Consider the following 25,119-nt stretch of genomic DNA (forward strand, 5'->3'; position numbering starts at 1 on the left):
TGCAGGGCAGGAGAGTAAAGTCTATCAATTATAATTTTCAGAAATTTGGAATTTGTGGTCAGAAAATATTATACGGATAACATGAATAGGCTACGGCCACGTGAGCCTACGTCGTCAATGAATGTTTCTCAAAATGGATCACCTGCTCTTATTCAACTCAGCAGCTCCATTGTTCAGGTGCTGAACATACAGTAGTTACTCGGCCACTCTACACTGTCAAGCACAAAACGGTCATTAAAGGTGGTAATATATAGCGGCATAGGTCGACCTCACAGGTGCCATACGCGTCGCCTGCCACTCTCCCCGTCATAATACAGAATCATTACATACTCACCACTGTCACCAGACAAGTTCACTTGGTGCCTCTACAGTATATAGTGCTCCAATCACTTTGACTGCACCTTACACCTAAAATCAAGTAAATATTAGAGGCAAGAAGGAGAGAAGGCACACTTACGACTTTCGCGCTCTCTCTCTGCCAGAGCCATCCCAATCTCGTATGCCTCTTCTTCCTGTCACGCGCTACAAACACCCCTCCGCCAGTTGACAGCTTGACATCGCAGCACTCTACACACAGTTTTATGAACCCATCATTTCTCTCTCTCTCTCTCTCTCTCTCTCTCTCTCTCTCTCTCTCTCTCTCTCTCTCTCTCTAGCTACTAGGTAGAAGGATAGATAAATGTATTTTCCTTACAGTTATTTCCAGTTTTGTAATTTTCGTCGTGCAAATCATGCGAGGCTGAACAGTAATTAAGTTATTGTGGTGCCCGACGCGGACTGACGCACTTACCATAACACTTCCCTTTTGACCAACACAACAAAAATGGAAGGGAAGCAAAACACAGTGTGCGAGTGTTGGAAAATCAAAGAAGAATCACTTTATTAATAAGAGAAGACAGCTATATAGGTGCGTAACAATGACAGGAGGCGCCGTTGCAAAGGGCAGCCATCATCATCAGCAGCAGCAGCCAAACGTAAACAAACCAATCCTGACACTCGTGCTGGACGCCGCCCACGGGACCCCGCCACTCAGCGCCCTTTCCCTCCCACTGGTGACGTGCCCTTCTAGCTACTGGACCATCACTGCCCCTGAAGTAGATCCTGCCCTCCAAACCCCGCCCATGCATGACCTCGCACACACCCACACCCCTCCACTGCACTCCACGCCTCCATCTTGCTTGCTTGCTTACTTACTTGGTTGTGTTGTTTAGAGGCCTCACAGTCGTGGCTGCTGCTGCTCCCGGTCCTGCTCAACAGGGTGATTTGGTCCGGTATGGTGTTGGTAGTCCTACATCTTGAGGTGTAGCCCGGCACTGGGACTGTTTGTAGCAGCTTGTCCAGCCCATTCTTTAACCTGTTTACCGGGCAACCTGTTAGGTTTGGGACTTCCTTAGGCAGGCTGTTAAAGGTTCGTGGCCCTTCATGGGACAGACTGGAGGCCAGCAGGGTCCTGCTTCCACCTGCTGGGGCTCTTGTGGGGAGGGATCTTCTGCCGCACTTTCGTCCGGTCCGTGCTCTTGCACCATACTAGGCTCATTGCCAACCTACCTACATGAAAAAAGTTATCTTCAACAAAAAGTATTCACGGATACTTGTGAAGTATTCATATTTGTATTGAAATTATCAGTATTTAAGAATATTCATATACATATGAAGTATTTGTATTTGAATACACAGTTCTTGTATTCACCATCCCTGTCCGCAATTCACTATTCCGCTAATCGCTAATCTGCAAATTTTCCTTCTTCGCCGGTCAGCTACCGCAAATCTGCTAATGCTAACGCTAATAATTTTTTTTAGTCCACTAATGAAGTCCACTAACCATTTTTTAGTCCGCTAACCCTTTATTGGTAGTTGAAAACATAATTTCCGATAACATTACATTTCAGTTTATATATTTATTTAGTATATATATATATTTTTATATATGAGAAGTTTTAAAAAAGCCTAACATAAAAACCTCCCTCTGGCCCAGCCTTCAAGAGGTGCATGTTTCCCTTGACAGCTTCTCAAAGTTATCATGACGGACCTTGGCAACATGCCGCACCATTCAGCGTTACGCTGCCATGGACAACTCAAGCAGATCTCACTCTCGCACAGCCATGCAAAAGAGAGAGAGAGAGGTAGTGACCCTCTCTGAGGAAAGTGACGTGGCACCAGCATGGTCTGGTGGGGAATCCCTGCGTCGCGCTCAAGTTAGAATCGATAGACTATAGTGGACTCATTTTTAGTTGAGCTATGAGACAATGAATGTGGTTAGCAGCTGCCATATCCACTCCACCAGTTCATCATTGAAGAAAGGCTAGCCCAAGAATCTTGACATTTATCCTCCTTAACTACTTGGGTGTTATTCCAGAATTCAGATGTGGTTAGCTTAGATTAATTGGTCTTTTTTATTGACCTTCTCCGTTATTTTGAGCACTTTTTACCATTAAACATTTACTGGTCGGTTAGGTCAGGCTGTGGCATTGCTCTGTTGTTACTGGTGGGTGTACTTCTGGAGTTTGCCTGAAGGTGATGGCTCTATGTTAATTATTACTATATATTGTTAATTTTAATGAGGACTAGGTGGCCCCATACTCTGCCTGCTAAATTTTTGGCTGGCCCTGGCCCGTGATTTCTTTAATTCTTTTTTTTTTATAATATTGAAGCGAGGGCAGCCAGCCAAGTTAATACCTACAATATGAATTCTGTTTTGGTCCCTGAATGCAGTGCAGCAACAAGGGAGTTTTGGAAGACAGAAGGGGGGTTGGGTTGGTTTAAATTTATCCGGCATTTGGCGTGGGTGGCGGAAATTTGCAGCTTGGTACTACGGATGAAGCGGAAGTTGATCATCGTGTGATTTCCTGAACAAAACAGTGTCTCTATAATAACATCAACATTATAGTTTGTCCAGAAGTAATCAGGCACCATCTTTATGTTAGATTTTGATGTCTTTAAAATTTATCTCCAATTCTTTCTCTCCCTCTTTCCTCCAATGTTCTCTCCCTATCTCATTCTTCCCTTTCTCTCCCTATCTCACTCCTCCAATGTTCTCCCTATCTCACTCCTCCCTTTCTCTCCCTATTTATTTCCTCCAATGTTCTCTCCCTATCTCATTCCTCCCTTTCTCTCCCTATCTTTCCTCAAATTCTGGTGACAAATTTTTTATTTTTTATTCATTCATATATTTGTTAGCTATTGGTATGTTTTTTTTAAATTACTCTTGACAAATATTCCTGGCAAGTTAAGTTTAATTTGTGCCTTGTTACAGGTCATCAGTGGATGGCAGACATGAGTGAAGCAGTCCTCTGGCCGCCACAGCAGGTTGGAGACCTGTAACACTGACACTGCTCCAGCGGAACCAGACTTGTAAGTACCACGTCACGCTGACCTGTGGAGACTTTTGTTTGTTTTCAGTGTCGCTACAGTAATGCCTGGGTTTACGAGTGCCTTACTTTACCAGTGTTTTGATTCACAAGCAAAAAAAATCACTTAAAATGCCTTGGTTTATGATTGGTGATGGTGTAGGAGCACCCTGTCTGTACACGTTGAGGACACAAGCCTATGTTCGCTGCAAGGTGAGGGCGCTCACACTGTGTTGTGGTAGACTCACAGAGGCAGCGCCTGGTTGTGTTGGTGCCCCAGCGTGAAATCTTTGTGTTTTCAGCACTACTACAATGTGCATTCATTTTATATGGTTTGCAAGCAAAATTCCAGAAGGATTTAAGCTCATAAACCGAGGTATGACTGACTCTATCAAGGAGACTGTCTGGCAGCACAGTAAACCCTCGATGAGACGGACTAATTGGGGGGAACTTGGTTCATTATTGCCGAGAGTCCGTTATGAGTCGCGGTTATTTTAAAATACTTATAACCTACTAAATGTAAGCATATAGTTTATATTACTGTGTGTGTTGTCAGCACATTGTCTGTGTAGCTGCACAGCACACTTGGCGAGGCACTGAGGCTGCCAGGTTGGCAGTGGGCCGTATTGTTACGGATATGGATAAAATTTTACAAGTGCACCACTGGAAGACCAAACCGTTAGTTAGTTTGTGTTGTGAAATAACCTGCTAACTGTTTTTTATCACATAAAGGATTGATGACTTTCAATGCCTGCCGTGCTGCCGCAGCCACAAAACAAGTTCAGCTTGCTTACTGTTTCTACATTCCACTCAGTGCTCACAAAGATCAAAAGTGGACAAGATAGAACAAATTCAAGCAATTTTTTTCCTGCTGTGTATTCCCCAGGTGTGCATGCTCACCTGGTTTACTCCCCTGGTGGGCTTCCCAACCCCACAGTCCCCATGGTGAGGAGGGGAAGCCGCACTCTGCTGATGGTCCCAGTACATAATTACATAGACAAAAACAAATACTGCTGAAAGAGCTGGATAGTGCATCCTATGCAGTCAACTTATAATTATGATTAGATCAAGAGCTACAGCCCATTTAGTGACATATACTGAACAGTGCTTGTACTGAACAGCAGAGTGACTTACAGGAGGTATTTCTGGTAGTAAACAACCCCTGCCATGTTTGCTGCTTATTTCCACCACGCCAAAGCCAATGAATTCAAACTAACCAAACCTAACTTGGCCCCCAGCGACCCCCACAAGCTGTGTCAGCACCGACACTCACAAACGCTTGGCAATTTCCCATTTCATTTACGTCCTGGATTGATGCGTGACATTTTTTGTGGTGTGAATACGTTCTCCATTTGAATGTGAACCACAAGCAGGGAAATATTTCATGGGGTGGGCTGGAAAGACTACAGTAACCCAAGGATTGGTCAGCAGAGGAGAGCAAGCTGGCTAGCAGTTGTACTTACCGGTTCGTCCAGAAATTATTCTTGGTGGATCCCCATGGATTTCTGACCCTCTGACCTTGTCCGTTATGGCCGGAACTGTTGTAAGCAGGTCTGTTATATCCAGGGTTTTACTGCATCTTATGTATTAGCAAGTTGTGATGATTTTGTGACATAGCTGTGTCAGTGGTGTGTTGTTTCCTAGTGTTACATGTAGTGTGTTGCTTCAAGCTGTTTGGAACACAGTGGACCCAGAAGCCTGCAGCTTGCTCAAATTCCTGTTGCTTCTCTCTGATTTCAGGAACGGTGCCAGGGAGACCAACGCTGTGTGAGTGTCTCAGTGGCTTACTGTGCTGCGCCAAGGTGTTGACAAGTAACGTGGAGGTTGAGGTGAGTGAGTGTTCTATCACTGTTATAAATGAGTGGGTTGGCAGTGGCTGGGTTAATACACCACTCTTAGAGGCCTCAAGATGGAGATAAATAAAATGGATTACACACACAGGAAGGTTGAAGGGATTGATAATTACTGTGATGAATTACAGAGACACTACTGTTCATGGGAAGGGAAGGGAAGGGAAAGAGGAAGGGAAGGAGCGAACGACTAAAAAGTGAAGAGAAGAGATAGAGGAAGAGGAAAGGAAGGGAAGGAAAAGAAGGAACAAGCAAAAAGTGAAGGAAAGGAAATGGAAGGAAAAAAAAGGAGTGAACAACCAAAATGTGAAAGGAAGATAAAAGGTAGAGGGAAGGGAAGGGGAGGAAAGAGTGGAGGTAGAAGGGAAGGAATACCAATGCTGATTTAGTTAATTAATAAACAAACAAACACATTGAAATAAATCAAACTAACACACACACACACACACACACACACACACACACACACACACACACACACACAAGTCTGGCCATGTCAAGGAACACATCTGCCTGGCCACGCACCAGCTGAAAGCACAGGAAGTCTGCAATAGGCCTATGGTAGGTCTTGTCAAGGCAGCTCCTGTCAACTAACCCCTCCCAACATCACTGTCCATTCCACTCATCCACCACTCTGTTAGTATTGGCACTCACTTACCACATGACTGCCAGGCCTGTTCCACTCATCCACCACTCTGTTAGTATTGGCACTCACTCACCACATGACTGCCAGGCCTGTTCCACTCACCCACCACTCTGTTAGTATTGGCACTCACTCGCCACATGACTGCCAGGCCTGTTCCACTCATCCACCACTCTGTTAGTATTGGCACTCACTTGCCACATGATTGCCAAGCCTGTTCCATTCATCCACCACTCTGTTAGTATTGGCACTCACTCACCACATGACTCCCAGGCCTGTTTCACTCATCCACCACTCTGTTAGTATTGGCACTCACTCACCACATGACTGCCAGGCCTGTTCCACTCATCCACCACTCTGTTAGTATTGGCACTAACTTGCCACATGACTGCCAGGCCTGTTCCACTCAACCACCAGTCTGTTAGTATTGGCACTCACTCACCACATGACTGCCAGGCCTGTTCCACTCATCCACCACTCTGTTAGTAAACCAATTCTTGCCTGTGTCCATGTTGAATCTGAATATATCCAGTTTAAACCCATTACTACATGTCCTGCCCAGTTCTCTAACCATAATAATCTTATTAATATCCCCCTTACTAAAGCCCTTCATGCTGTTATAAGATACACAACACTTCATTACAGCCGCTGGACCCACCACCCATCGGCAAGTGTTCCAGGAGGCAAGAAGGAGTGACTCTACACCATGGAACTTTGACAGACCTCCTCCTCCTGCCTTCAAGTCTGGCCAAGTAAGTGTGTGTGTGTGTGTGTGTGTGTGTGTGTGTTTCTAAAGGAGTGACTAAAGACTCTCTCTCTCTCTCTCTCTCTCTCTCTCTCTCTCTCTCTCTCTCTCTCTCTCTCTCTCTCTCTCTCTCTCTCTCTTATTGTTATTCACACAGGTACGAACGACGTCACCACGACCCGGTCTGAGGAACTGTTGAACAAGTACCGTAGGCTCATCCAGCAGTATAAGTCTAAATTCCCTAACATTTTGATTTCAGGAGTTCTACCACGGACTTGGGCAGAGAGCGACTTCTTCAGTAAGGCCTTCAGCCTAAACAGCCGCTTACAGACTCTTTGCAGGGAGCTTGACGTGGAGTTCTTCAACGCCTGGGACAATTTCTATGGACAAACTGAGCTCTTCCACAGGGACGGATTACACCTGTCTCCCATCGGGGCAGCCAGATTCGGAAGGCTCCTTAACGACGCAGTACATGACACCCGATCAAAAAACGACCCTCAGCCACGTCCCTCCACCCCGCCCGTGTAAATAGACGCCGTGCATCGCAACAAACCCGTAACCGTGATCTCGCAAGTACCACCACATCTATTACCAAGCCTCTAGATAACTTAAAAATCCTTAGTTTCAATGCGCATAGCCTAAGAAACAAATTCGATGAACTGAGATGTCTTGCTCTAACAGAAAATTTTGACATGATTGCTATAACCGAAACATTTATCGACACCACAAATATTGATTTAAGTTCCGAGTACAACATAGATGGCTACAGACTCTTCAACAATGATTGTGTAAACCGTAGAGGCAGTGGCGTCGCCCTTTTTGTCAAAAACTATTTGCAACCCACTGACAGAACACCGGGAAACAGTAACGTTGAACATTTGTGCGTGCGAATAAACATTGCAAAAGTCAATTTAAATATATCTGTCTCCTACAGACCTCCCAGGCAATCACCCGATGACGACCTTGAAATGTACAGCGTCTTAAGGCAGTCACTTAATAACAACGACTCACTGATATTAGGAGACTTTAACCTCCCCCATATCGACTGGGCAACGCTGTCAGGTACAGAAGGCAAGTCACATAGAATGATCGAATTTCTAGAAGAAAATTATCTAAGCCAAATGGTTTCTGAACCAACTTGACAAAATAATATACTCGACCTTGTTATAACGACCCAAGATAACCTAGTCATTAATGCCACGGTAGGAGAACACCTCAGTTCTTGCGATCATACATAAAATAGTGCGCGTCGACATTAGAGCTCAATCATCAGTGACTGAAAATAAAGTAAAGGTGCCCAATTTCAAAAGAGCTAACTTCATAGAAATCCGACAAAAACTAACAGAAATACAACTATCAGATGACGGCAACGTAGAGGAAGCCTGGCTAAGCTTTAATTAAAAATCACTTACTCACTCAGCAGAACACATTTGTCCCCTTGTGTTAGAAGCGAATTAACACTAATAAAAGCCCACCGTGGTTTAATAGCAAAATTAAACAATCAGTCAATGAGAGAAAATTGTTTTACAGGTTAAAGAAAGAACAAAGCACGCCCGAAAGTATTAGACTTTATAATGATGCCAAGCGACGAGTAAAAAGATTAGTATGTCAGGCAAAGCGTAGATATGAAGAAAATATTGCAGCCAACTGTAAAAATAATCCGAAATCTTTCTTTAGTTACATAAACAACAGAAAGGCGATCAAAAGTGGTATTGGACCTTTAACAAACAGCGACGGTGCACTAGTGACTGACAGCCAACACATTGCAAACTTCTTAAACAATTACTTTTCCTCGGTGTTTAATACTAACAGTCTTCCTCCCACTACCACCAGCACCAGTACTATTGTAAATCTCGAGCATGCATTGCCTAATTTTGAAATAACAACCGATGAAGTCCTTAAAGCTCTCCATTCACTTAAAACAAATAAAAGTCCCGGACCCGACAAAGTATATCCTATACAGCTTAAAGAAACAAAGAGCGAAATACTCTCCTCCCTCACTACCGTATTCAATATGTCCTTGCGACAAGGCATCGTCCCTTCGGATTGGAAAAAGGCTAACGTGACACCGATTTTTAAGAAAGGAGACAAAAAAATACCAGGTAACTACCGACCCATTAGTCTAACTTCAATTGTAGGTAAGCTACTTGAGAGCATAATTAGAGACAAAATTGTGAGTTACCTCGAAAGCCACTCATTAATTGGGGATTCACAACATGGCTTCCGTAACAAAAGATCCTGCCTGTCAAACCTATTGACCTTTTATAACGACCTCTTCTCAGTTTATGACGTAACCAAATCATTGGACGTAGTCTATCTTGATTTCCAGAAAGTGTTTGATAAAGTCCCACATCATAAATTACTTTATAAATTAAAGCAAATAGGTATTGACGGTCAAGTAAACCAATGGATCGCAAATTGGTTGAGCAACAGACAACAAAGAGTGGTGATTGACGGATTTAACTCAGAGTGGGCGCCGGTCACTAGTGGCGTCCCTCAGGGCTCGGTTTTTGGCCCAGTGCTCTTCATTATTTACATGAACATTGTGGATGTTGGACTCAATAATCACATTAATAAATTTGCAGACGACACAAAGATTGGTAACTCGGTTCTCACTGACGAAGACAGGCAAAGCCTCCAAGAGGATTTGCACAAAATTTCAGCTTGGTCGGATAGATGGGAGATGCCCTTAATGTAGGAAAGTGCCAGGTCCTTCAAGTTGGAACAAAAAATAAGAAGTTTGATTATGAAATGCGCGGCGTAAAACTCACAAGCATTCAATGCGTTAAGGACCTGGGGGTCAAAATCGCGTCAAACCTCAAATTCTCATTTCAATGCATCGATGCAGCAAATAAAGCGAACATAATGTTGGGCTTCATTAAAAGAAACTTTTTATTCAAGAATAAAGATGTAATACTTCCGCCCTACAATGGTTTAGCCTTGGAATATGCGGTACAGTTCTGGTCTCCCCACCATGCAAAGGACATTGCTAAACTAGAAGGTGTTCAGCGTCGGGCAACGAAAATGATCCCTTCCTTGAGCAACAAATCCTACGAAGAAAGGCTTTCCACCCTTAACATGTTCTCTCTTGAGAAACGTCGCCTCCGAGGAAAACTGATCGAATGTTTTAAAATACTTAATGGTTTCAGGAATTTAGATAGAACAAAATTATTTATGATTGATGACACTTTGCGAGCGAGGAACAATGGCATAAAACTCAAATGTAGACTAGTAAATTCAGACTGCACCAAATTTTTCTTCACCAACGTTGTAGTGCGAGAATGGAATAAGCTCCCACCGTCAGTGGCCCAGTGTAACACGATTGACTCCTTTAAAAACAAGCTCGACTGTCACTTCCTTGAACTTAATATTAACTAGAGTAGAAAAGCAACGTTTTGGAGCCATCTGATTAATGTATAATCACTTAGGTTTAAGGACAGATCACCTAGTCTGGGCCATGGGGTCTGTGTGGTCTGATTTTCTATGTAATTCTCTCTCTCTCTCTCTCTCTCTCTCTCTCTCTCTCTCAACTATTACTCCTCCTCCTCCTCCTTCTACTACTACTACTACTACTACTACCACTACTAGGAAAATTCAAATCAGGATCTTCTTTTTTCTCATACAACTGCTACTTTTTTCAGCTATAACTCAACGGCTACTCCACTTAGAGTAACCCCCTTTTACCCACACCTGGCCACACCCTTGCCCTAACACCACACCAAGTTATAATCTTCTAACTTGTAGACTTTTAGCAGGAGAAGCAAAAAAGTAGACATATATTACTAGGAAAATTCAAATCAGGATCTTTTCTTTTCTCATACAACTGCTACTTTTTCAACTATGACTCAACTGCTACTCCACTGCCAGTAACCCCCTTTTACCCACACCTGGCCACACCCTTGTCCTAACACCACACTAAATTATAGTCTCCTTAATTGTATAGTTTTAGCAGAAGCAGCAAAAAGGTCAACATATATCACTCAAAAAACTAAAATCCCACCAAATTTTTTCGTCACGATCTCTAACATAAACCATTTGAACACCACCACTACTACTACTACACCCCCATTGACCACCCTTCCTCCTTCTCCTCCTCCTCTCTTTCTCTTCCTCCTCTGCCTCCTCCTTCCCTCCAGGACTTACCAGCCCTGCATCGTGCCATCTCCCAAGTGGTGCCTTTCCTTTGTTTATTATAAATGTTAGGAAATGTTACACTCATTGAGGAATGTACTGGTACAAATGATATTATATGAATATAATATAGGAATAAAACCAAACATATAAAAATATGCCTCCCCAAAAGCTAGGCCACTGCACAAGATGAACATGTGTTAGGCATTGCAGTAAAGAACATAGGATGCATTAGGCCATTCATTGCATCCCTACAAAAGAGCAACTTATAAAAACATGTGTTAGTCATTGCAGTAAAGAACATAGGATACATTAGGCCATTCATTGCATCCCTACAAAAGAGCAACTTATAAAAACATGTGTTAGGCATTGCAGTAAAGAACATAGGATGCATTAGGCCAATCATTGCATCCCTACAAAAGAGCAACTTATAAAAACATGTGTTAGTCATTGCAGTAAAGAACATAGGATACATTAGGCCATTCATTGCATCCCTACAAAAGAGCAACTTATACAAACATGTGTTAGGCATTGCAGTAAAGAACATAGGATGCATTAGGCCATTCATTGCATCCCTACAAAAGAGCAACTTATAAAAACATGTGTTAGGCATTGCAGTAAAGAACATAGGATGCATTAGGCCATTCATTGCATCCCTACAAAATATCATCTTATAAAAACATGTGTTAGGCATTGCAGTAAAGAACATAGGATGCATTAGGCCATTCATTGCATCCCTACAAAAGAGCAACTTATAAAAACATGTGTTAGGCATTGCAGTAAAGAACATAGGATGCATTAGGCCATTCATTGCATCCCTACATACGAGCAACTTATAAAAACATGTGTTAGGCATTGCAGTAAAGAACATAGGATGCATTAGGCCATTCATTGCATCCCTACAAAAGAGCAACTTATAAAAACATGTGTTAGGCATTGCAGTAAAGAACATAGGATGCATTAGGCCATTCATTGCATCCCTACAAAAGAGCAACTTATAAAAACATGTGTTAGGCATTGCAGTAAAGAACATAGGATACATTAGGCCATTCATTGCATCCCTACAAAAGAGCAACTTATAAAAAGAGAAACCAGTAAGACAGTTGTTGTTGTTGGTGCGGTGAATGTGGACCTCTGGTAACACAGTGAGCCCCTTCATGTGTGTGTGTGTGTGTGTGTGTGTGTGTGTGTGTGTGTGTGTGTGTGTGTGTGAGGTGATCCCTCATGGTCACAGCGTCACTGCCTTCAAAACTCCTGCCTTCTGGCTTTTTTAGAAGCAAAGCCATCGATGACATGGTCGTGTGATGGCAGCTGTTTGCCAGTCTCCTGATTGATGCTGATTATTGCAAGTCCACTGAGGCCATCTTGTCCCATGGGTGGCAGGACTTTATGAGCCTTAGCTCTGAAAAGCTCCTCTCTGTTGAGACCACAGTCACTGGGAGAGTGCCGGCAGTCTGTAGAGCAATCCACAGATTGCCGTAAAGTTCTTTCAGCTGATTTTTGTGGATGTTGGAGAGAAACCCCAGTGCAGTCAAGTCATCCGAAGGCACGGGCGACAAGTTGTTGATTTCAAGAGCCCGTGCCTTTCCATCAATGTGGTTTTTATTCCCATTGCTTAGAGTGGTAGAGAGCTGCTCGTGGCATTGCTTGGACAACGCCTCACCAGCCAGTCTTATAAAGTTGAACAGCAGCACTCCAAATTTGTCTCTGATTTCTGCCAGTGTTTGAAAGCTTTCCTTTAATGAGTCAATGGTGGTGTCCACAACCACGTTAAAGAATTCAGTTGGTAACCTCTTGATAGCCTGGGGCTTCATAGGCAAAGTGTTTCTCTGTGCCTCTTAAGCACAGCATTCATCTGGTCACATACAGCAGCAAAGCTCTGTATCTTCTCACTGAGGTTGTTGCCTTCATGAGGAGGTCAAGTGCTACATCAAGCTGCCTTGTGGCAGGAGCCTGCTCCTTGCTTGGCCCCATTGTCATACGACTGTCCTCTGCAGTTGTCAGAAGGAATACTCAGGCCTGTTCAGAATCAAAGATGATAAACAAAGACCTGTGTTGTTTGGGAAGCCACAAGAAATGCTAGAAAGTGTTCCTTGAGTTCCAGCGCTTCATCAGTGTTGACGGTCCTTGTGACAACCAACATCTGGCTTGCGTCAGGAGTACCATGACTCAACAATACTTGGACCGTTTAATCTCAGCCACCACGGAGTCCAACATTTTCCTAGTGATTGAAGCAGTCAGCCCATTTTGTATCACATTTTCAAGGTAGCCGGAATGACTGGACTGCCCATGATGCTGCTTCATGGCAGGATCAAATTTGGTGAGCAGCTCCGGCCACCTCTTTTAAGACATTTCCATTGTGTTGTTGTGTTAGTAGACAATGCAAGATTTCTCTCAGCTAGAGATTGTACGATAGAGATCAGGCAGGTCAGGACATCCTTCTTCTCTGCCTCTGTCCTCTGGCATTGATCCATGGTCGTGCCGAGGCAGTCCCAAATCCTTCCATGTTGTCATGTGGCTGTGTTCTGGAGTGCCTTCATGACTTTTCAGAAGTGTGCCTGTGTTTGTCCAGTTAGAGAGTCCCTCTGGCATTAATTTAACGTCCTTTCTTGAGAATAGCTTGCAGCAAAGTACATGTTTCTTCTCAGTAGGTTAGCCAAGTTTTCCCCATTCGCAGGAAATCAACACTTTGCTCTGTGAGCGTTTATCTTCTTCAGCTTTCTTCTTTGTTCTTTGCTGGGCACCAGAAGGGTGTATTGTCCTTTTCCACGCCATGTCGCCGCCACTCCTCACTCCACGCTGAGCCTGACACGGTGACGCTGCGTACAGCTTGTTGGAGGCAAAGCACTACATGTACGTTCTGGAGGCCTGATCCAAATTTCAGGAGAATATGGCAAAATGCTTGAAAATATATGAATTTCTGGATTAATAAAGAAAATTCAGTAAATCTATTGATACACAACACACATTTTAGTAATAATAATAATAAAAAATAATAACAATGACAGCTTGGGGGGCCTATGCAACTGTTTGCACATAACAAGAAACATCCCTGAGTCTAGGCCATCTTGAGACACATGACAGCCACGGTATAAATCAACACAGAATGATGTGTTGTATAGAAAGTCTTTAGCAAGGCAGCATGTACGTATGAGTTTTGTGAGTCAACAAGACCTATAGTGAGTGTTTTGTTAGGACAAGTATAGCCAGCACCTTAGATCATGACACTCAGAGTGTGTTTGGACGAGAAATAGAAGAATTGACAGCTGCAGTGCCTTCTGTAGAATAGATCATAATGAAGAACCCAAACTTGGCAATAGATTTAACACATTGCAATTATCAGCTGTAGAAAACCTTCATACAATAGACTGATAGATACATAGAATGTTACATGCTTTATTCAACAACTTCATGGCTTGCAGTAATAGATAGGACATCCGACATAGATATTATTATTATTACCAATTATTTATTTATTTATTTTTTCAGCATACAAGAACATTGAGGAAGAGGAGGAAGAAGAAGGAGAGGAGGAGGAGGAGTAGGATAAATAATTAGTGAGAACAAAATATCAATGAAAAATAAGAAAATGAGAGAAAAAAGTGAGAAAATGAAAGATAGTGAAAAGTGAGATAGTGAGGAAAAAATTTACTGCTGAAAAAAAGAAAGAGAGAGAGATACAGAATAAAGTGAGAAAGTGACTGGACTACTACTACTACTACTGCTACTACTATCACTACTACTACTACTACTACTACTACTACTACTACTACTACTACTACTACTACTACTACTACTACTACTACTACTACTACTACTACTACTACTACTACTACTACTACTACTACTACTACTACTACTACTACTACTACTACTACTACTACTACTTTTTTTTTTTTTTACAGGCCTCCATCTATTAGAGTTGCGTTGTGAGCGGTATATTCTCTCATATCCTTTCACAAAGCAGTTCATTGTCCCCAGCCCGCCAATGACTGTGGCCGACAACCATCCTTATTTAATATTACAAACCTTACTAAACATATTATTTTTAAGCTAACCGAGCTTGTGGTTGATACGACTATAAACCACCGTCGCCTCAAAGTCCAGGTCGGCAATGCGGGTGGTTTTGGGTGCAGGTGACCTGGTTCCTCTCAGGCAGACCAAGGCTGACCTCAGGAGGGAGAAGGACAGCCTGCATCTCATCCAGGCGACCACACTGCTTCTTGGCTGCTACTACTACTACTACTACTACTACTACTACTACTACTACCACCACCACTACTACTATTACTACTACTACTACTACTACTACTACTACTACTACTATTACTACTACTACTACTATTACTACTACTACTACTACTACTACTACTACTAACTCTTCCTCCAACCTGCAGGATGTGTGAAGAAGAGGAAGAAGAGGAAGGCTCAGGAGGAAGGAAAGTCCTTCACTGCATTGAGACTCAAGGTAATATTGATTAATTTCTCATTTCTTCCCAATGTTTTTTTGTGTGTGTGTGTTTATTTGTTTGTTCCTTCCTTCCTTCCTTTGCATACATGTAGGAGGGGCAGGAAGGAGGGAGGAAAGGGAAGGAGAGAATGAAGGAACAAAGGAGGGAGGGACACAGATAGATTTGTAGGGATCTCTCTCTCTCTCTCTCTCTTGATAATAGATAGATAGATAGATTTGTTTTGTGTGTATTTTTGTCTCCTGGTAGATAGATCCCTAAGACACACTTGCTGGTCAGTAAGTAACATTATGGAAAACTAAACTAAAAAGACCCTTAAAACAGCATGATAAGACGTGACCTTTCTTGCCTTATAGTGCAGCAAGTGGTTGTTGTTGTTGTGTTCCAGTGAGGGACTCCTGGAGTGTACAGACAGACCTTTCTTGCCTTATAGTGCAGCAAGTGGTTGTTGTTGTTGTGTTCCAGTGAGGGACTCCTGGAGTGTACAGACAGACCTTTCTTGCCTTATAGTGCAGCAAGTGGTTGTTGTTGTTGTGTTCCAGGGACCCCTGGAGTGTACAGACAGACCTTTCTTGCCTTGTAGTGCAGCAAGTGGTTGTTGTTGTTGTGTTCCAGGGACCCCTGGAGTGTACAGACAGACCTTTCTTGCCTTGTAGTGCAGCAAGTGGTTGTTGTTGTGTTCCAGGGACCCCTGGAGTGTACAGACAGACCTTTCTTGCCTTGTAGTGCAGCAAGTGGTTGTTGTTGTGTTCCAGTGAGGGACTCCTGGAGTGTACAGACAGACCTTTCTTGCCTTATAGTGCAGCAAGTGGTTGTTGTTGTTGTGTTCCAGTGAGGGACTCCTGGAGTGTACAGACAGACCTTTCTTGCCTTATAGTGCAGCAAGTGGTTGTTGTTGTGTTCCAGTGAGGGACTCCTGGAGTGCACAGAGAGGAAGGAATAAAGCTGTCTTCACCAGAGAGTGCTAAAGGGAGGGGTTGGGTAAAGCTTTATTATATATAGAGTGATTTACCAAGATAACCTGGTGTTTGGCAGTAGGAGGGAGTTGCTTTAGAGCAGTGGCAAGCAGGGATGTAAGGTCACCATGCATTGTTTGGCTGGCAATGGCTAACTGAGGGTAACAATAATTTAGTGAGCTTGTGCCTTACTGAAAAACTGTTCTTGCCCAAGAAGAACAATAAAGTGCAGCTATTTTAGTGTGGGATGTGTCTCCTGAGGAGTCAATAATAGGGCTTGCAGACAGTACATTTCCAGCCGTGTTTGGTGCGCCCACAAAAAGAGCTTCCACAATGATAAAAAATGCAGGTCACTCTTACACAAACTGTACCTAATGAAGGATTTCCCTTACCTGAAAGCATCTTATAGTAGGTCATCTTTACATAAACTTATTACAAATACATCACCATCATCATCGTTTGACGTCCATTTCTTCCTTGTGGTGGACGGGGTATGAGCCTCCTCCTCCACTGTCCATTTCCTCCATGATATTCAGCCTCCTCATATCTTCCTCCACCTTGGCCTTCTCTTTTGCCTCAAGGTTCAGTTCAGGATGTGTTCTTCTCCTCACAAACCACCTTAATCTGGCCTTACTCCTCCAGGCCACTCCTCCCTACCACTTCTTCATTTGAGATTCCATCCTGCCATGTGATTGCCATCAAGTATCTCAGCATCCTCACACCACACTAGTGCCTCCAGCTGTTTCCTGCCAGCCCAGGTCTCTGCCCCGCACACACACACACACACACACACACACACGCACACACACACACACACACACACACACACACACACACACACACGCACACACACCTGTGCTGCCAGGCGGGATATTCTGGTTCACTAGTAAGCCTGCCAGTTCCCTGCACTCTTCCAAGCACAAGCTGTCCTGCCTCTCACTGCTGCCAGGCAGGATATTCTGGTTCACTAGTAAACCTGCCAGTTCCCTGCACTCTTCCAAGCACAAGCTGTCCTGCCTCTCACTGCTCCTCCGTATGACATCCCCAGGTGTCCACTACAGGGCGTCACCATCCACATTTCCGCCTCTGTCCTCCAACACAAGGGAAGGCTGCACCAGCTACATGCACGTCTCCTACACCCGAACACCTCCCATGACACCACCTCCTACACACTCCCTCTTCACGGATATCTCCCGCCACTCTCCATTCCAATCATCGCCACGACCTTTGTCTTTTTCACCCTCAGCCCTCTTCCCCACCCTAAACTCCTCCTCCCATTAACACCAGGTCATACAACAGCTCCCTCTCTTCTTGTGTTAGAATGTTGTGTTTGTAACAGATGTGGATTCTGAGATATTGGCAGTTGAATTTAGAGCTAGAGTTAAATTGAGGTCATTTTTGGCATGATTTTTAAGTTGAAAGTAATTAAACCCACACTTCTCCTGAACTATAAGGTTATGAGCACTGCCAGTTACAGGCGTTGTAGGTGAGTGTTAGGAGCATCTTGTGTCAGAATATTGTGTTCCTGACTGTTGTAGATTCTGAGATATTGGCAGTTATTAGAGTTGCAGTTGTCATTGAATTTTGGATATTTTTGTGTTGGAAAGTTTTTAGCTAAGTAGCTACAGATATTTCATGAACTATAAGGTTATGAGCACTGCCAGTTATAGGTGTTGTAAGTGAGTGTTAGGAGCATCTTGTGTTGGAATCTTGTGTTCCTAACTCTTGTGCTTACCGAGATATTGGCACTTGAAGTTGACACACACACACACACACACACACACACACACACACACACACACACACACACACTAACTCTGCGATGGTTCTTGCAGGGAAGGAGCCGAGATGAGACCAGACTCAGCCCTCCAGTGAGCCCAGGTGACCACCAGGGGGACACCCACGCACCTCATGGCTTAGGGGAAAATGCATGAAGGTGGTGGGTGAGTGAAGCAACGCACCCCCTGTGTATGCTCAGGTCCCAGGCTACGTCAGGTCAGGGGCTGCCTCAAGAACAGGTCATTTCTCTCCACACTTTCCTCCATTTTTCTCCTGTTTTCTCTACCTCTTCCTCCTTTCCTCCTATGCCCAAAAATTGCTTAATCTTTCCTCTTCCTCCCCCTGTCTTCCGCTTCTTCCTCCTCCTCCCCCTGTCTTCCGCTTCTTCCTCCTCCTCTTCGTTCCTCTCCTATCTCCACTTTTATCAAGGTCTGTGTATTTCTCCAATGTGATTTTGGTGGTTTCATTATTTCCTCCTCCAAGCTCAAGTCCATTTTTCTCCCTTTTCCTTCCTCCTTTCCTCCTATACCAAAAAATAGCTTAATCTTTCCTCTTCCTCCTCCCATCTTCCTCTTCCTCCTCATCCTTTTCATTTCCCTGTTATCTCCACTTTTATCAAGGTCTGTGTATTTCTCTGGCATAATTTTGGTGGTTTCATTCATTTCCTCCTCCAAGTTCAAGTCCATTTTCCTTCACTTTCCACAACCTCTTCCTCCTTTTCTCCTACACCAAAAAATAGCTTACTCTTTCCTTTTCCTCCTCCTCCTTTTCATTCCTCTCCTATCTCCACTTTTACTAAGGCCTGTGTATTTCTCCAGTGTAATTTTGGTTGTTTTGTTCATTTCCTCCAAGTTCAAGTCCATTTTTCTCCTTTTTCCTTCCTCTCTTCCTCCTTTCCTCCTATGCCAAAAAATAGCTTAATCTTTCCTCTTCCTCATCGTTTCCTTGTTATCTCCACTTTTATCAAGGTCTGTGTCTTTGTAAACTTTGCAGAATGGACGAAAAAAACACCAGAAATTGCTTGTATATTTATTGAGCAAACTGACACTTCTTGCAGAGAGAGAAAGAGAGAGAGAGAGGGGGGGGGGGGTTCCTTATGTGTCTGTGGGGGTTGTCAACACACTGGGGGGGGGACACCCTGTGGGGCCTGGGAGCTGAGAGAGAGAGAGAGAGAGAGAGAGAGAGAGAGAGAGAGAGAGAGAGAGAGAGAGAGAGAGAGAGAGAGAGAGAGAGAGAGATATTCTTGGCACTAAACTCTGCCAGACTCTTGCAGGGAGGGAGACAGAGACGAGACCACTGAGCCGAGGGAACCAGTCAGGCCTTCAAGATGCTGCCTGGATGCTGGGGGAGACGAGACGAGACGAGTCCTGTTGGGGAGAAGATGGAGGGAGATTGATTGAGGGGCAGAGATGAGAGAGAGATGGAACTAACTCTCTCTCTCTGTATTTCTATAAAGAGAAGACTAATAAAGTTTGGAAATATATATTACAACGGATATATTTAAACCTACTACTCTTCTTCTTCTTCCTTGTCTCTTTCCTCTGTCCACCAGTGAGCTATTGTATTCTTCCCTTCCCTTCCCTTCTCTTCTCTTCCCCTCCCCTCCCAATATGCCGCCTGGATGTTGAGGGGAGAGAGAGAGGGGATGAGATGGCTCTCTCTCTCTCTCTTCTTTTCAATGGACCTTATACACTTTTACATTACTTTTTTGTGTGAGAGAGAGAGAGAGAGTTCTAGCTTCCAGTCCCTTGCTGAGCTGAGTGACCAGACAGCACCAGCCAGTCAGCCATAGCCCTGAAAAGATATATGGTGGTTAGGTCCCGGTAGATTGTGGTGGAGTGGTAGAAATTGTGGTTGAATATCAGGTCTTGGGTTGAAATTCTGGGGTTACAGAGTTGAAAAAGTTTTGAACAAGTTGAGTTTTTGGGGTTGAACTTGTGATGACTGATGGTTAAATTGTGGTAGACTGGTAGAGGGATGTTGGGCAAATATTGTGTGGTGGTTAGACCCTGGTAGATTGTGGTAGACTGGCAGAAATCATGGTTGAAAGAGACAATAGTAACTTACCACATATCAGCAACTTCCAGTGCCAGCTTCCATCAGTTGCACGATCTGTAATAATAATAATAATAATAATAATAATAATAATAATAATAATAATAAAAGTATATAAAATTAATCTGTATTTTCTCATTCCTGAGAGAGAGAGAGAGAGAGAGAGAGAGAGAGAGAGAGAGAGAGAGAGAGAGAGAGAGAGAGAGAGAGAGAGAGAGAGAGAGAGAGAGAGAGAGAGAGAAAAATCTGAAAAAAAAAAAAATCTTCCTCTCCTCCTCCCTCCCTCACACAAAAAAAAAAAAAAAAAAAACACACCACACCAAAGTTCAGCAGCGCAGCAGCAGTTATAGAATAAGTATAGCAGTCAGTTATAGTGTGTGTGTGCGTCGTGGTCCCTCCTGCCTGGTGACCACACCACACACCAACCACCCCAACCAGGGGCAACGGAGGTGGGGTTGAGTTCTAATGTGTGTTTCTTGTTTCACGGGTACAGAGGAAGGGTCACACACCCGGGAAATGCCCGCAACTCCTAGGAAAGCCTGGTCAAATGTGTGTTTCTTTAGGTTCACAGTACAGAGGAAGTGTCCCACTACCACCAGGGTCACACACCTAATCCGGGAAATGCCCACAACTCCTAGGAAAGCCTGGTCAAATACGTGTTTCTTTAGGTTCACAGTACAGAGGAAGGGTCACAAAACTACCCCTGGAAATGCCCACAACTCATAGGAAAGCCTGGTGAAATGTGTGTTTCCTTAGGTTCACAGTACAGAGGAAGGGTCACACTACCACCAGTATCACACAACTACCCCGGGAAATGCCCACAACTCCTAGGAAAGCCTGGTCAAATGTGTGTTCCCTTAGGTTCATGGTACAGAGGAAGGGTCAAACTACCACCAGGGTCACACAACTACCCTGGGAAATGCCCACAACTCCTAGGGAAAGCCTTGCCAAATATGTGTTTATTTAGGTTCACGGTACAGAGGAAGGGTCACACTACCACCAGGGTCACACAACTACCCTGGGAAATGCTCACAACTCCTAGGAAAGCCTGGTCAAATGTGTGTTTCCTTAGGTTCACGGTACAGAGGAAGGGTCACACTACCACCAGGGTCACACAACTACCCTGGGAAATGCCCACAACTCCTAGGAAAGCCTGGTCAAATGTGTGTCAAGAGTCTGTTATAAGTTTTGAAAATAAACTGGATAAAATATGGAAAGGACAAAGTATAAAATACGATTACAGAGGAAGTATTGAAGCTGGCCAGCGCGTCCGGCACCCAGACCAGGATATAGTAAGTTTGGAACTGGAGTCACAGGCCTGAAGGGGCCTCTTCCAGAAGTCATCTGTGAGTATCTGTGAGTATCTGTGAGTGTTTCCTTAGGTTCACGGTACAGAGGAAGGGTCACACTACCACCAGGGTCACACACCTACCCCGGGAAATGCCCACAAACCCTAAGAAAACCTTGGCAAATGTGTGTTTCTTTAGGTTCACGGTACAGAGGAATGGGCACACTACCACCAGGGTCACACACCTACCCCAGGAAATGCCCACAAATCATAAGAAAGCCTGGTCAAATGTGTGTTTCTTTAGGTTCACAGTACAGAGGAAGGGTCAAAAAACTACCTGGGTCACAAAACTACCGCTGGAAATGCCCACAACTCCTAGGAAAGCCTGGTCAAATATGTGTTTCTTTAGGTTCATAGTACAAAGGAATGGTCAAACTACCACCAGGGTCACAAAACTGCCCCTGGCAATGCCCACAACACCTAGGAAAGCCTGGTCAAATGTGTGTTCCCTTAGGTTCATGGTACAGAGGAAGGTTCACACTACTACTAGGGTCACAAAACTACCCCTGGAAATGCCCACAACTCCTAGGAAGGGCCTGGTCAAATGTGTTTCCTTAGGTTCACAGTACAGAAGGGTCAAACTACTACCAGGGTCACAAAACTACCCCTGAAAATGCCCAAAACTCCTAGGAAAGCCTTGGCAAATGTGTTTCCCTTAGGTTCATGGTACAGAAGAAGGGTCACACTACCACCAGGGTCACACAACTACCCTTGGAGATGTCCACAACTCCTAGGAAAGCCTGGTCAAATGTGTGTTTGCATAGGTTCACAGTACAGAGGGTCACACTACCACCAGGGTTACAAAGCTACCCCTGGAAATGCCCACAACTCCTAGGAAAGTCTTGTCAAATGTGTGTTTCCTTAGGTTCATAGTACAGAGGAGGGGTCACAAAACTACCCCTGGAAATGCCCACAACTCCTAGGAAAGCCTTGTCAAATGTGTCTTTTCTTAGGTTTACAGTACAGAGGAGGGGTCACAAGACTACCCCAGGAAATGCCCACAACTCCTAGGAAAGCCTGGTCATATATGTGTTTCTTTAGGTTCACAGTACAGAGGAAGGGTCACAAAACTACCCCTGGAAATGCCCACAGCTCCTAGGAAAGCCTTGTCAAATGTGTGTTTTCTTAGGTTCATAGTACAGAGGAAGGGTCACAAAACTACCCCTGGAAATGCCCACAACTCCTAGGAAAGCATTGTCAAATGTGTGTTTTCTTAGGTTCACAGTACAGAGGAAGGGTCACAAAACTACCCCTAGAAATGCCCACAACTCCTAGGAAAGCCTGATCATATGTGTGTTTCTTTAGGTTCACAGTACAGAGGGTCACAAAACTACCCCTGGAAATGCCCACAACTCCTAGGAAAGCCTGGTCAAATGTGTGTGGCAGTCGAAATGTGGGCCGAGAGAGAGAGAGAGAGAGAGAGAGAGAGAGAGAGAGAGAGAGAGAGAGAGAGAGAGAGAGAGAGAGAGAGAGAGAGAGAGAGAGAGATAATGTTCCATAATAGACTCGGAGCAGAGTGAGGATGACTCATTTTCTCGCCGGCAACACACGCCTCAGTGAATAAGTTACCCGAGTAATACGTTCACCTGGATCACAGTCTGTTCACCCCAGGACGGCAATGAGTCAGTATTTTTTTTTTTTTTTTTACAGCTAAGGAGACAGTTCAAGGGTGTTAAAAAAAAAAAAAGCCTGGTACTTACTGCTCCTGAATAGAGGTAAAAGGTCTGGTGCTCGAGGTCACATGTTGCCTCCTGCCCGGGGTCGCCTCAGAGCACGCTGCATCCCGTCTCAACGCTGCTGCTGCTGCTGCAAAAGACGGGTGAATAGATCGTCGGTGGGGATCATGTTTCTTAATGGTCCCTCTGAGCGAGAAAAATGAGAAAAAATCACCCCTCACACAAACCATTTCATAATATATATCAAAGCATTTGTGATCAGTTTATGCATCATCTATTTTGGGGGGTATAATTATATCATGGCACAAATTTTGCCCGTCGCTGCTGCTGGGTTAATATGCTTGCTTGTATATCACTTGAACACAATGCATGCTTTGAAGAAGTCTGAACTAGGCTGTGATACACACACACAGTACAGAGGAAGGGTCACACTACCACCAGGGGCACAAAACTAACCCTGGAAATGCCCACAACCCACGGCCCGGTAGCTCAGTGGGTAGAGCGTCTGCCTCACAACCAGAAGGGCCGGGGTTCAATTCCCCGGCCGGGTGAAGATGAGTTGGGTCTTTCACGTGTAGCCCCTGTTCACCTAGCAGTGTACGCGACGTCAGGCAAGGAGTTGTGACCTCGTTGTGGCGGTGTGTTGTGTGTGAGTGGTCTCAGTCCTGCCCAAAGATTGGTACTACGAGCTCTGTGCTCTTCCGTAGGGGAACGGCTGGCTGGCTGACCCGCAGCAGACCAAGAGCTGAATTACACACACACACACACGCACACACACTTTCATTCCATTCTGTTGTAAATATCTTAAATAATGTTTAGTTTGCGTACATACATGGCTTAATGATGCTACTGTAAGAATTCTAGTATAGGCAAACCATTTCATATAGTCTGGGCGTTCAATTCCGTGGGTCCTTTCCTCCCCTCTTCTCTGCCACACAGTCCCAACACCTGTCCCTTCCTCTCATATGCTACCATTAAGAATCATGATCCCCACTGCTACCGGGTTAAATATACAGGACTAACATGCCAGGGACTCACCGAGCAGGCTGTGTTGGGGAGGTAGTCCAGGCCACACTCTTCCAGCATGTCAGTGGCCACGGACAGGGGGATGTCACTCACTGCCGCCAAGTACATCAACCGGTACAGCAGGTCCGGGGAGAAGATCTTGACCTTTGGGAGAGAGAGAGAGAGAGAGAGAGAGAGAGAGAGAGAGAGAGAGAGAGAGAGAGAGAGAGAGAGAGAGAGAGAGAGAGAGAGAGAGAGAGAGAGATTCAACATTACTATTTATGTTATATTAATTTACAAGATGCATTCAACTTAGCCGTAACATTTTCCACCTCAGCCTGCACCCCTCAACAGAGAGAGAGAGAGAGAGAGGGAGAGAGAGAGAGAGAGAGAGAAAGTTGATCCATACCCTTCCTCTTCATTTCTATCTCTTTAACTCTTCTTTCTCCCTTTATTTACTGCTCTATCTCGACTCCTCTCTCTTTCACTCAAGAACTTTACGTGTATATTCTTTTCTATTTGTCTTGTTCAAACCTTCAGTGTTTGAGCACCCACCTGTGACAGTGTTCAACATGTGGTGTGCTTATTGCGCTGCAGGGTGTGGACAGGGACGTCCTCATCCCAGTCCTGGCTGGGAGCATCATCACTGTATAGGTCATGAGAGTTAATACAGGTAACTGTAGATTTACGCGAGTTTGGTTTACGCGTTTTTGAAATAACGCGTGGTCCAAAATCAAAATAAATGTTTAATTTACACATTTTTTTTTATTTTTTCTGGAGTGTCCACCAGATGTCTCAAGCAACTGGACTCACACGGTCACACAGCTGAGCTCAGTTTTTCCCGCGCGCCACTTGAACAATAATACAGTACCCACGCTACTCAACAACACCCTCGCTGCTGTGCTACCACGAGGGGAAGGGCAGCCAGAGGAGGAACCACGAGAGGGAGAGGAGTCAGAGTGACACAGGAGGCAATACAAACCTACCTCTTGTTGGATTTACTACAGTGTTTTGGATTTACGCAATGACCTCTTCACAATACTCGCGTAAATCCAGGGTTACCTGTATATGCAAAACATCGTAAATCAACACACTGGGAACTATGGGAGGCCTGC

General features: G+C 44.3%; 2 long non-coding RNA genes across 4 annotated transcripts; one reads left to right on the forward strand and one right to left on the reverse strand.

Annotated features, from left to right (window-relative positions):
- Positions 1-967: 967 nt before the first annotated feature.
- Positions 968-19,308, forward strand: LOC126990401 (uncharacterized). 2 transcript variants are annotated; one of them, XR_007744320.1, is made up of 7 exons: positions 968-1,094; positions 3,254-3,351; positions 5,088-5,176; positions 6,486-6,592; positions 15,114-15,184; positions 17,977-18,136; positions 19,194-19,308. It is a non-coding gene; the product is annotated as an uncharacterized LOC126990401 (long non-coding RNA). The 2 variants fall into 2 exon arrangements; XR_007744319.1 differs by lacking the exon at positions 19,194-19,308 and having other exon boundaries at positions 17,977-18,296.
- Positions 19,162-25,119, reverse strand: LOC126990402 (uncharacterized). Of its 2 annotated transcripts, none has more exons than XR_007744322.1 (6): positions 24,560-25,119; positions 24,038-24,169; positions 23,024-23,129; positions 19,988-20,032; positions 19,434-19,714; positions 19,162-19,287 (listed from the first exon to the last, which is right to left on the reverse strand). It is a non-coding gene; the product is annotated as an uncharacterized LOC126990402 (long non-coding RNA). The 2 variants fall into 2 exon arrangements; XR_007744323.1 differs by having other exon boundaries at positions 23,024-23,185.

This window comes from Eriocheir sinensis, unplaced genomic scaffold, assembly GCF_024679095.1.
Source record: "Eriocheir sinensis breed Jianghai 21 unplaced genomic scaffold, ASM2467909v1 Scaffold1617, whole genome shotgun sequence".
Taxonomy (NCBI): domain Eukaryota; kingdom Metazoa; phylum Arthropoda; class Malacostraca; order Decapoda; family Varunidae; genus Eriocheir; species Eriocheir sinensis.